Here is a 13,831-nt window from a genome sequence, read left to right on the forward strand (position 1 = left end):
GTGCCGTGCTTCTCAGTAGCTCCATGGGTAACACTCAAAGACAAAGGATCTATACTGGTTCGAATGATCTCCCTACATCCAAGGCGGGTGGTGTTCTTCATATTCTTTGCGTTCGAGTGCTGGTTGCTTACAATGGGGCGCTTGCAAGTGAGTGCGTGTGTGTGGAGAGAGCGCTAGAGTCTGAGAGCGTGAATCTCGGTACAGAGTGAAGGCACAGCTGCCTCACCCCTAGGGTTGACATCCCGGAGAGGAAGTCGGGAGCTCTACATGTGTCCTAGTCTAGAGCTTTTTGGCTGGTTGTGCTCGGTCGTTGCTAGATGCCAAGTCTTGTCTATCTGAACTGTGGCGTTGCCGGCGTGGCATTGGTCATGCCTACCATACACTTGGCAGGACATGGCGTGGCCGTGGCCGTGGCCGTGGCCATAGTACGGTCGCCTCAGCTGGATTCGGCTAGCATCCTTTGCTAAACTGCTCGGGGTCAACTCTTCGTTAGGGGGTTAGGTGGGGTCGGACCCTCCTCCCCATGCTTTGTTAGTGCATGGCGAGCCTGCTAGCCTAGTGCGCCTCCTTCATCTTAGGCTTGATGGCGGAGGGCGACATGTTTCGCCTTACCTACTAGGATTGTTTTGGGACGAGGCGGGCGCAGACGACATGGCCGCTGGTCCACAGCGTCATAGTGGCTTGGCTGGCCAGGGGTTTGCTTGCCGAATCTCCATGAAGGGATATGAGGTGGGCTACACTAGCTATAAACAAAATTTTCTACTGCATAAACCAGGAACAATACTGTTATAGATCACGGGATTACCACTAGATGCGCTGGTGCGGAACTTCTGAAGTGCATCGGTGTCGTGCAGATGGTAGCCAACAGTGTAGTTGTGAGACCTCCCTACGTGCGGCTTGTCCTTGTGTAGCAGATGCAGCACCTCCAATGTATCCACACGTACGGTGGCGGAAGCGTCGCACTTCGGACTGCTAGGTCGACAAGGGCGACCTAGGGCTTGGGCGCACGAGCAAACGGCAGGCGTGGGCATGGAGAGGATTAGGGTTAGCCCTATGGCGCCCCCACCCCTACTTATATAGCCCCATGGGGCGCACCCTTAATGGGCTACCCCTTAGTTGCCCCCTAATGGCCTTCCCTGTCGAGCCCCATTAGTGCACCTAAGCCCAATCTAATTCAGATATGATTCTCATTAGGTTTCCGGCCCCTTAAGTGTGTGACCCTAGGGGGCTCACGCTCGAATAGACATGACCAAGGTACTGTTACTTGGCCCAATAGTTGATAGCGGTCGCTAGCAAGACATGTAAACTCATATGCGCACGCAAAGGTCATATTAGACGAGCCGTCAAAATATCATATAGTTCCTATTCTCTTTGCCTCGCAATATTTAGTCTAGCTCCAAGCTGACCTCTCTTTCTCGATGTCGTGATCCGGAACCCTTGATTAACACTTAACCCTAGCATGTCCATTCATTTCTTGATCTGATCACTCGAGGGGCCAGAGATATCTCTCTCAAGTAGAGAGGGGCAAATCCCATCTTGACAAATCATATCTCATAGCATGCTTCTTGACAAACTCAAGAACCACCTTTATGACTACCTAGTTACGGAGTAATGTTTCATGGCTCCTAAGTAGGCCAGTTCATATCTTGAGTACATGCGACAATCTCAGGTCTAAGGATATAGCATACATATTGTGTAATGAGAGAACACTGTTTCTCGCATTGGGTCGGTCCAGCCTCATGTTATACATGCGGCCACATTATTAGTTTGACATCTCCATGTCCATAACTTGTGAAACATAATCATCAACTAATATATGTACTAGTCTAATATTCATGTGTGTCCTCGTAAACTCCGACTAGGAATATCTTTAGAATAACCATACAAGTAAATAGTTTCACAAATAATTCACATAATCATCAATCAATAAAAGTTGCCTTTTCATGGATATATTCAATGAACACATAATACAACATGGATACATAGAAATATGATCATCTTCATGATTACCTCTAGGGCATATTTCTAACGCTCCGGTCCTCCAGCGGGACCCTGTTTGGTTTGTCAAATGGGGATGAGCGTGCACTCGTCCCATCATCCTAGGCGCATTAAATACCTCTCGAGGGGGGCGGGGGGTTATCAGATTTACCCGTTGGAGGGCGCCAGCCTCCCGAGTTCCGTGAGGGGTCGGGAAACTACCACGTGGCTCACCGGTGGGTGGCCTGACCCTCGGGTCGCCGCGTGATGCGTGGGCTCCGTCTATCAACACATCTTTCCTCCTTTGCTCATCCTTCGGGGAATCCAGGCCGTCTTTTTCTTAGAGAGAAGGTTTCGGAAGAAAAACTCTTTAGCACCAGATGAACTGACCCATGTTAGAGGAATGACGCAAGCAAAAGAAGATGTGGGCAGAGAGGAGCTAATAGCTATGTGGCTAAAAATGGGTACCAGATCATCTGGTACCCACCTTGTTAGAGTATCGGTTCATCCGATACTACTGTGATTTTTCTACCATTGGAGCAACTTCTATGTTGAGTTGTTGGGCTATTTGTACCCCTCAGCTCGCCCATTTTAAGTTGCTACAGTGTAGAGGAAGCTCGTACGCAATGAAGAAGATATCCAAACCACCATAGTGCTTAGTGATCACATCCAGTGCCTTCAGCACATGCTTATGTAAGTGTTAGTGCTAGATTTGGCTAAGAGAAAGTGAGGGAGCAAGGTGGAGCTAACTTGCGATCGGTTATTGATGGGTTGATGACATTGACAAGAGCTAGCGTTGAAGACGACAAGCCCATGTGGCGCACAAGTTGATCAATTTTCTTATCTCACATACTCATAGGCTAAGTATAAAAATAAAATAAAATAAGATAATAAAATGAAGCTACCCCTTTAGTCGCACCTTTCTTCTCTCTTCAAAAAAACAAAAAATCGTACTTGGACGGTCCATTCAAATAGGTGCCATGTGGTATGGTGTTTCCTACTCTATATCTTTGTTCATCGTTCTCTACCTTAACTAGCAAAGTGGGACTAAAAATTTGCACTACTGTATCACTTCCTCATGCACATATCAGCCTTTCAGATTTATTTGAAATTTCTGGGACTAAAAGTTTGCACTATTGTATCACTTCCTTATGCACAGATCAGCCTTTGAGATTTATTTAGAATTTCTGAAATAATAGATGGGTCAAACTCATATTCCATCAAATGGTAGGCTAAGTGGTGGATGTGGCCAGGTAAGATTTTGATGGATTAACAAGACAACCGTTCTGCGTTAGATATCAGCTACTCTCACCGTTAGAAAAATAAGTTATTTCAGGATTCAAATTTTGTCTCTAAAAACATATCATCTTACCCTATTTAGTCTGTGCATATATATGTAAGAATTAATTAGTACCAAATATGGCTAATATATAGGGACAATTAAGGTCATTTTACCACTTTCTTAATATGTCCTAAAATTTCTAAATTGACTTGTTTTCTTTGGAACGGAGAGAGTACATTGAATCCGCCAAAGTTTGCGTGTTTTACGTCTATATTAATTTATAAGCATATTAACGGGTCCACGTCTGATTTTTCATCCATCATCACACAAGAGAACAAAAGATGCATAACAGAGAAATGGAAGAATATCTGCCTTGGCGCCTGGAGGTGCGCGTCAAGGTGCTCTTCACATCCGTCTGCCACACCGACCTCAGCCTTTGGAAGGGAGAGGTACGTACACAACTTTTCTTTTTGTGCAGCTCTGGTACGGGTATAAGTACTTCATGTATATGTATATGTATATGTATATGTATATGTATATGACATATGTATATGTATATGTATATGTATATGTATATGTATATGTATATGTATATGTATATGTATATGTATATGTATATGTATATGTATATGTATATATGTAATTGAGCTTTCACCTTATTAATTATATATTCATTCATTCATGTTTTGAGGATAGATCCTGTCTATCGGTGATTTGATTGTTTCCTTGATTACTCAGCTAATCTGTTTATTTGTTCCGAAATGCATGTGCCGGTGCTGTTTATGATGCGGCATGGACGTGATAGAACGAGCTGCATCGCAAGTTTCCTCGCATCTTCGGCTACGAGGCAGCCGGGTGCGTAATCCTACTCTTGGAATCTTGTTTTCAAGGCCTTACAATCTGCCTTTGGTATTTCTCAAGTGTGTTTACTGAAGATATCTTTTTTTATGGAGTTAATGGCACATCTCTCTTCTGAATACAGCAACGTTGACATTAATACTCGTGGCCTTTTTTGTTTTCGAAAAGATACTCGTGGCTTGATGTTAGAGTTTACATGTAGCTTTCATGGCATGGGGGTGAAATATGAATTGATGGGAGTATGAGACCCTAGAGTTAATTTATCTGAAAATTTCAATCTCGTTTGGGGGGTTTCTGGTAAAAAGGGTGCCCTGAATTGTTGATTTCCTAGGCAGGAATTCTTGGTCAAATTGTTGTTTCAGCGCCAGCATGTGGTCTCCCCACTTCGAAACGTGTACCTAGAGCATTCAATCTGTGAATGCAGAGGTTGGAATTATCCTTAATCTAAAAACTATAAATGAGGAGGCTTTGACCTTATATATATCCCTCGGTCCCAAAATATACCTATTTTTCGAACTTTTTCTAAGTTGAATCTTATAAACTTTGACTAGGATAGTACAAGAATCATATAAATTGGCAACATAAAAATAATATTAATTAATATTTTAATAATATAATGATCAAAGATGAAAATGTTTGAATTTTATTAACTTTAAAAATTTCTATATTTTAGGACGAAGGTAGTAGTTCCCACACGGCTGAAGGCTCCCTCAATTATAACTCTGTTCTTATTAATCTTTTTTTGTAAAAACTTTTCCGCACAAAGCGACCTTTTCCTTCATATTCATGAAAAAATCTTTTAATAAAGGTTTTTCGCAGAAAACTTGTGTTCTTTAGGGAGTTGCACTGCTACAGATAGAGTTATTGCAAACGTTCCATCACTGCTGGTTTGAAATGAACCGGCCGTGATAGTAATACTCTATCACTACCGGTCCCATTTATAACCGGCGGTGATGGTAGACATCGCCGTTGGTTTGTATTACAAACCAACGATGATAGGTGGTACGACCCGACGGTGATGCCCGCACCACACTTAGATGTTTTCTTATCTCTTTTTCTCATTCACAATCTCACTTCTCTCCCTCGTCTCCTCACCTCCTCCTTCTCCTCCTCCCCGCCGACCCTCCCCTCCTCCTCCTCCTCCTCCCCGCCAACCCTCCCCTTCCTCTTTGCCATCCCCTCCTCCTTCATGTTGCGAGTGTGCGGGCAGTACCGAACTGCTTGGCACGGTTGGGGAGTACAGCGCAACTCCTCCTCCACCTACTCTCCCCACCACCACCTCCTTCTGTCCTCCTCCTTATCCCCGGCACCGACCCTCCCCTCCTCATCTCCATCGTCCCCTCCTCCATGTCCCAGGCACGCGACGGTGCCGAGCAGCTCCGCATGGACAGGAAGTGCAGCGCGGCTCCTCCTCCACCTACTCTCGCCATCAGCACCCCTTCCCTCCTCCTTTTTCCCGCCGCCGACCCTCCCTCCTTGTCTCCACCGTCCCTCTCCCCCCCACAACCCGGGCATGCGGGCAACACCGAGCAGCTCCGCACGGGCACGGGCGGGGAGCGCAGCGCATGACGTGGCTCAGAGCAGCATGCGGCGCATATGGGTGAGTGGGCGGTGCACGGCACATGGGACCGCAGCATGGCAGCGCATGTTTTTCCTTTTTTTTGAATTTTTTTCCACTGGGCATCACTGCTGGTTCTAGAATCGGCGGTCACGTGCCATCACATCACCATAGACTATTATCCAGCAACGACCCATTCAACGGAGAGTGATGAGGGTAGCTCGTGTAGTCGTGTACTTGATTGCAAACTCTGGTTTCATACGAGAATGTATGAACAACAGTTTATCAGATACTACTACATGTCATGCGATGAGTTTGCAGTAAATATGAACATATATTTTGATGCTACGATTAGTTCATTGCTAGCTAAACCTCTTTCTGTACAAATATTTTTCGGTAAAAAATACTTTTTCTTTGTTTTGCAAAAATCTGGATCAATTAGAACCAATCGGGGAGCGCGTATATATAATTTATAGGCAATCAGTTGGGCATTGGTAGATGCAAACGACAAAGAACCTGTCTTGGATCTTGCAAACGCCACCGATGAGCAGCTCTGTTCACATGCCTTTGTAGCTTTGGTGGACACACACACCTCAAATTTCTTGTTTGTACTGACTTTTCTCGTCCAGTTGCCCTGACGTTAATAAACAAAAAAATCTGTGCAGTTTGAAAAATAATTATTTAAAATGGGACCAGCGTGTATATAAAAACACTATAATTATTGTAGTGCTGGTAGTGAACATTAGATTGTTGATATTAATATACAAAATGATATCAAGGATTTATGGTTAGTCTTGTGCATTATAATTTGTAAATGATATTTTTTACTCCCTCTGATCAAGAACATAACTATTTTTAGGTTTTTTAAGTCAAACTTTTTAAACTTTAACTCTAGCTAGTAAAAAAGATCATAAAGATAGATAACATAAAAATGAAACCAACTATCGTAGAATATAATATTTTTTATTTAAAATTAATTATTTACGAGATATTATTGGTCAAAGATAATTTTTTTTGATTTTGACCAAGTCTAAAAGTTGCTATATTTTAGGATGGTGATAGTAGTACATTTGACGAAGTGATTACTTACAGAGTGGTGGAAAGCGTGGGCGAAGGAGTAGAAGACTTTGTTCCTGGAGACCATGTAATCCCCATCTTCGCTGGGGAATGCAGGGAATGCGTATATTGCGAGTCTGACAAGACAAACCTCTGCGGGACCTACCGTGTGAACCCTTTCAAGAGCACCATGGTCTCCGACATGGCACGAGGTTCTCCGTGGTGGACCGATCAGGCGTGCGCCAGCCGGTCTACCACTTCCTTAACACGTCCACCTTCACCGAGTACACCGTGCTCGACGCGGCCTGCGCCGTCAAGATCAACCCCAAGGCACCCCTGGACAGGATGTATCTCCTCAGCTGCGGCGTCTCCACGGGTAAACGATCGATCTACTTCTATGCTTTTGCTAAGTGTTGACAACTTGGTTGATTTGATACATCCATGCTCGTGCCATTGTGCTGGACTAATCTAGCTAACATGTCCTGTGCCCCCACCAGCCCTGTCCTGATATATTAGTCATATAACAACCGAGGCATGCATGTGCTCGGCCCAGGCATACTATTCATCGTCCTGTATAGTATTTGTCATGGATGACGGAGGTGCTTTGGTCCCTGCAAACTTTGACAACCAACAGATGTAATTGCCCACAGATCTTTATCCAAACATCTCAGCAAACTATAGCAATATGCTTTGTCACTGCTAGTTATGTATGTATATATAGGTTGTTCTGCAATCTTTCTTGTAGAGGTGTTTTATGGTACACAATACAGATCTATACTAGTGTTTGAAAAGGAAACATCTGATGGTTTAGATCAATTGTGTACTACCGAAAAGTTCAACAGTAGAATATATGAGCAGTATCGGTAGCCAAAGGGAAATAATTCCTTATCTTTCTAATTTCATGTCTTCATCTTTATTTATAACTATAAAATTACCCTTACTAATGAAAGGTTAGAACATCTCTATACTCTATACCATTAAGTGGTGGTATTGTACGCCATTAGTGTCAATTAATGATCCTTAGGTACACCTTCAACCCTCGATCTTTAGTTTAAAATTTTGTACTAATTCTAAAAATGAGATCATTTTGAAAAATTAGTATAAAATTTTGAACTAAAGAGGGTTGGAGGTGTACCTAAGAGTCACCAATTTACACCTCTATACGTCATAAAAGAGCTCTTCTTGTAATCTGAGTCACGGTTACCTAACTTGTAACCAGAACTTACGACAGACGACATGAAAACAAGACATTATACCAGTTTTGCAATAGTTTCTGTATTTGGAGGCAAGATTAATAGTGATGGTTAATCTGGTTACTCGCTTTCTCTGCCTCACAATTATGCCCATCGGTTGACAAACGAAGATAGTTTACTTGTGAGATGAAATTGTTGCGTGCAAGGTGGCTGCTTAGTGTAGAATAATAGGATGTCTGCAGGTGGACTAGAGATGCAAGGTGCAGTGTGCATGAATTTTTAATGTAAACAGAGACCAGCTCTTGTACTAGTTATAAAGAAGCTGTTCAGCTTTTCTCTGTTTTGAACGTCGACTCTCTTTATTTTACTAAGAACTTATTTAATATTCTCAATTTTCAATGTTTTCTCTTTGGTATCAGGGGTGGGAGCAGCGTGGAACACTGCAAACGTTTCCAAGGGATCAACGGTCGCAGTATTCGGTCTGGGTGCTGTTGGTCTTGCGGTCAGTAAAATCAAATTATTTTGCCCAACTTACAAAAGAATTTACTTCACTAAACTGCCAGTCTATCTATGTTCTAGGTTGCCGAGGGTGCCAGGCTACGAGGGGCAGCTCGGATTATCGGTGTTGACATAAACCCTGAAAAGTTTATCAAAGGTGTGTGTTTAGCCGTATCTCTCTCTCTCTCTATATATATATATATATATATATATATATATATATATATATATATATATATTGCTCTCCTTTAGACATTTTGACATCTTGGTCAAGTTATACGAAACAAAATGTAGTTTCGTGAGCGTCACTCTTTTTGGCCGATCACATCATCACGTCAGCATGATTTGACAATTTGGTCAATCCCCAGTTGCACTGTAGTCATGTTATATATATACCTTCAAAAATAACAAGTTCACTTTTTAAAATGAGATTTACTCCTTTTAAGGTAACTTAAATCTTGTATTCGTGTAAGTCACCAACTTGGACCGTTGAATCCCGTTCAGGATCGATCTGTGTGTCTTGTTTTGTTTTGTTTTATTTTTATTTTTATTTTATTTTATTTTTGTGTCTTGTTTTTGTGCCTAGTGTTACAAGTGACTTACGGGAACGCAATATCTTTTTAAATGATTCTGTGTAGATTAGACAATCCTAGCCTGCACACCTGACTCTTTGTTTTTTCCCGAATTAAAACAAGCATCAGAAGCTTGCAAAGTAAAACTTGGATCTGTGAATTGATTTGCAAATTAAACAATCCACTGGTTCCAACTTATTACTCTTCCTCCCAAAAGATTGTTGACCAGCAGTTTATTTTATTGCTTTTGTTTTCTCAACAGACTCTTATCTTTTTCTCATGTCAGACGCTGACATAAGGGCATTATAAAGAAATGGATGATAACAGTCCCTGTTTCTGAGGTAAAACAACATTAAAGAAACACATTTTAATCAGAGTTTCTTACATAGACGGCAATCAATTGTAACATGAAAGAAAGACAACTTTCTCTTGTTGATATTGTCAATAAAGTAGAGGAAACACTTAGCTTGTCAATTTCAAGGAATGAGGATGTCATTTTCCATATGATGTCACTAGGAGTAGAACAGAACAACTCTGGTGTTGTCACTTGGCTGACAGCCCGCACAATAAGCCTCAGTCTGCATTCATCTCTTGACTTGTAAAAGCTACGTTTGGTATCCTGCTCCTGTAACAAAGTAATTTTGGCCAGTGAATTGATGTTGTAAAGAAAAGAATATGAAGAATGAGCTAATAAATGTGCTTAAATTACCTCTTAACACAATCCATGTTGAACCTATGAGATCTCGCACATTCATAAATACGCTTATCTGTAAGCTCGATAACATGACCTGAAAAAGTGAACAATTTAGAAAATTTTAATCAAACAAACTGAAACAAATGGGAAATGACCAAACTTCATCTCAACGATAAAAAAAAGATATCAATATAGTTGTTCTTGTTCTAGCAACAAGGCAGAATTTTCATGGTGGACTAGATACCAATGTAACCAATATTTTCTCTTCAAAAATGTGAGGATTTTGAAAAGTAGCTAGCACGGTGTGCATTGATCTTTTCTATACACACGTCTTGTTCTTTTCAACTGACAAAAATTACTAATACAAATAATTCAAGCTTGTGTGTTATTATTCCAATTAGACCGAACTACCTTTCTTAAAAAAAACTGAGGTAAATGATGCGAATAATCAGTTCCCTTGGGTTTTCGCACCAAGGGTGTTCCATGCATGTGCTCAGAAGTTACTGAAGTTAACATTTCTGTCAGAGCACAAGAAGGATACAACAAGTTGCTACAAAGTCAGTAAGAAAATCTCCGTTTAGTCTTAAAAAATATCTAAGAAAGGGAAATCTCGTTTCAAGATTTGCAATGACCCTTTTCCAAGAATTAAATTCCCAAAATTGCCATTGATTCAGGTAAAAAATCATTAACTTGTTTGGCCTTCGATTGGTTTTGTGATTGATTTTTGTGATTGATGTAAACTTTCAACAGAATAACATCCAACCCTCTATGTTACTCCCTCCGTCCCAAATTATTAGACTTTTTTAGATATATATATTTTTCTATGCATCTAGACATAATATATATCTAGGTGCATAGCAAAATTTATACATCTAGAAAAGCTAAACGACTAATCCTTTCGAACGGAGGGAGTAGTTGTCAATTAGCACAAAGGAGGAAAAAAATCAATTTGCCAATTGATTGGAGGGTTCGACCCCCACACGTCTTGTGTGCCATTTCATTAAGTGGAAGCTCATGCTGTCAAAAAATTGTGGTGGGAGCATTGCATTTTAATTTTGGCAAAGTTAATGCATCTCTATCAAAGACCAAAAGAAACAGATCAAGTTGGAGGGGGGAACGTCCATTTTCAGGCTTTCAGATTTGCTTTGTAAAATTAAATATTTCAACTTGCGATCACTGTTGGTTGTTTACCATCTGCATTTCAAACAGGAGTTCTCAATCAGTACTAATTACTACCTGTTTTCGAGTATAGTGTATAAAATGGTAAATACTAGCAAGCAGTACATACTCTAAATTTCTCGGAAAAATATTGCTGACTTGTGATGATCCACACACCACAGTAGGCACTAGACAGTAGGGTATTGAAATGTGAAAGATCTGAGTTGATCTGACAGAAGTGTTTATGAATCACTAACAACTTCAACAACACGAAATGTGATTCACACCACCACTGAGAGAAAATGAGCTTGTGCAGGCAAAGAGATGGGGGTCACTGACTTCATCAACTCCAAGGCCTGTGGCAAACCTGTTCATGAGGTGCACAAATGTACTGTATCATCAGACGCAGCAGCAGACCAGCAGTATCATCAGGGCTGAATTGATGTACGTGCAGGTGATCAGGGAGATGACTGATGGAGGTGTCGACTACAGCTTCGAGTGCACTGGGATCAATGATGTACTGCGAGAGGCCTTCGTGTCCACGCATGATGTACGTTGTACACGCACTTTCTCTGGCAGGCCAATTAGGCCCAGCACTGTTTCTATTTTCCTTATCGAAAAAACTTGTTTCTTTTTTAGTCTGAACTCTGAAGTCTGACGAAACCCTGGTGTACGCAGGGCTGGGGCCTGACGGTGGTGGTGACGCCCGAGATGATGCCGCTGCACCCAATGGAGCTCTTCGACGGCCGCCGGATCACCGGCTGCGTCTTCGGCGACTTCAAGGGAAAGTCCCAGCTGCCGGATCTCGTCGACAAGTGCATCAATGGGGTACCACTTCCTTTGCACCTATCGCATCTTCTGCTGTGAAATCGTGCCTGCAGCATCGGTTTCTCCCAAAAGAGTAAATTGCACCTGTCATACATCAATTTGTGCGGCTGTATCACTTTAGTCTAACAAATTGTAAAATGCACGAATAGATGCATGAACTTGTCAAAAGTGTGCATCTACGGTCACACATACACCACAAAGAATATTTTGGCCACAAGCTTTAATGTGGAGAAGAGGGGGGGCCATAATGCAAAATATTTCTTGGTTGATGATGGTCTCTGCCATGTGATGATGCTCACGCTATCTATCTACCCAGTTCAATCGGTCAATTGCTTGTTACACATGATCATATATCTGTTGTTTGATTTTGTTCTGAGTTCTCAAGGCCTAGAATATTATAAGCAAATACACAATAAGTTGAAAAAACAAGAATATTGTAGTCACAACAAACTATATTAATTCCACATTTAAAAACTGTGATAAGAAAACTAGTGATAGTACTAGAGATTCGTGCCTAGTCCATAACAATCACACAAAAAACATTGAATTATTCTTGAGATTCTTGCTGACTTGTGTAATGCTAACCTCCTTGATATCTATTGCGGCACTTAGTTCTCCTATACTATCATCTCTCTTAGTCCTTTTCCGACCACGCCCTCTTGTACTTTTAGTACTACCACCTATCCTACCTCTTGTGTTTCCTCCTGCATCCCTTATTTGAACACGTCCTCTTGTGCTACCTCTAGTCCCTGTTGCCCTTCTCAGTCTGCCTTTTTCCATTGCAGTGGTCAGTCTTGGAGGAGGCATTGCATCTCTTTCTTGTTCAACAAAAAGAGACCGGTAATGGCCCGGGTGCCTGCCTTGAGTTAGCGTGTAACATATCCTGTAACAGAAATAAATTAGATACTACTGGCATTCTGTTGTCGGTCGAAACCCACCGGCGAGCAGCGACAGGCAACACGAATAGCCGGGAGGTCGCCGGGGCGCTGGCAGGCACTGCTCCCTCGTCGACGGCCCGCAATTCCAGCAACGCGCCGCGGCTTGTGAAGACGCAGGGCGTGCCACCTGACCTATACCCGATCAGGAAGGTGCGGACGTGCTTGCGATGATTGACCTGCACACACAAACACGTGGAAATATAAGTCCGAGCCGTGGTCGGCTCCCCGGGACGACTCTTGCATCGGCTTTAAAGAGCCGATCGAGTCCCGGTGTCAGATTGGATCTGTATTTATCCGGATATTGATGAATAAAGCAAACAACTGTAAAGCTGCTTCAATTAAATCTAATTGATCTAATCCACAACGGTAAAGGCTTCACTGCTAGATCGGAACATCTTACACGTGACTGGGCCTAATAAACGTAACAGATAACTAAACCATAACTAAAACAGAGGCCTAAGAACTAGCAAGAGCCGATTTCCGGATCAATTCCCTGTTAAGACTAAAGCAAAGCATCTAAGACACCACCGGATCGTCCAATCCGTTTGCAAGGCCTAACCTAGCAGATATTACGCCAACTCTTGAGAACAAGAGCAAACCGTAACAGATCAAATCTACTAAACATGAAAGAAGCAGGGTGTCGTCTCTGTGCAACTAATCCTATATGACAAGAACTAGCATAAGATTGAAACGTGACTGCACAGAGACAACATGATATTCGTAGATGATAAACAACAAGGCACGATAGATCTACTAAAAGCCATGCTACAAACATCAAGATAACTAGCATTACTCGCCATCAAAAACGCTTCAGTACGAGTAATGCCAAGGTAAAAGCATGAACAACGCTGCCCTAATCGCGAGAAGCGATCAGGGTAGCATGGCACTTACTTGAATGAAACCCTAGGATTAGGGGTGGCGATGTGCCGAGATTGTTGTTTGCGAGACGTGTTGACGCTCTCCCTTCATGAATAACATAGGGTACATATTTATAGTCTGGAGACTTGGGAAACAATCTAAACTAACCTTGTCCCGATCGGACTCTATCTCTAATCTTAAACTAAATCTAAGATACATGGCCCATGTGGCCCAGATGCTCACGCAGGAGCCGATTTACAAGTCTTCTTCAATCTTCTGCTTTAAGCCCATCTTGCTTTCGGCCCATAAATTAATCATGTTAATTTATGGCGATAACACATGCCCCCTGGTTTTGGTAATG

The 13,831-nt window shown here is 42.1% G+C and overlaps 1 pseudogene; it reads left to right on the forward strand.

Moving 5' to 3' along the window:
- Positions 1–3,615: 3,615 nt before the first annotated feature.
- LOC120689023 lies at positions 3,616–11,823 on the forward strand (annotated as a pseudogene).
- The last annotated feature ends 2,008 nt before the right edge of the window (positions 11,824–13,831 follow it).

The sequence above is a fragment of the Panicum virgatum genome, chromosome 9N (genome assembly GCF_016808335.1).
Source record: "Panicum virgatum strain AP13 chromosome 9N, P.virgatum_v5, whole genome shotgun sequence".
In the NCBI taxonomy this organism is placed as follows: Eukaryota; Viridiplantae; Streptophyta; class Magnoliopsida; order Poales; family Poaceae; genus Panicum; species Panicum virgatum.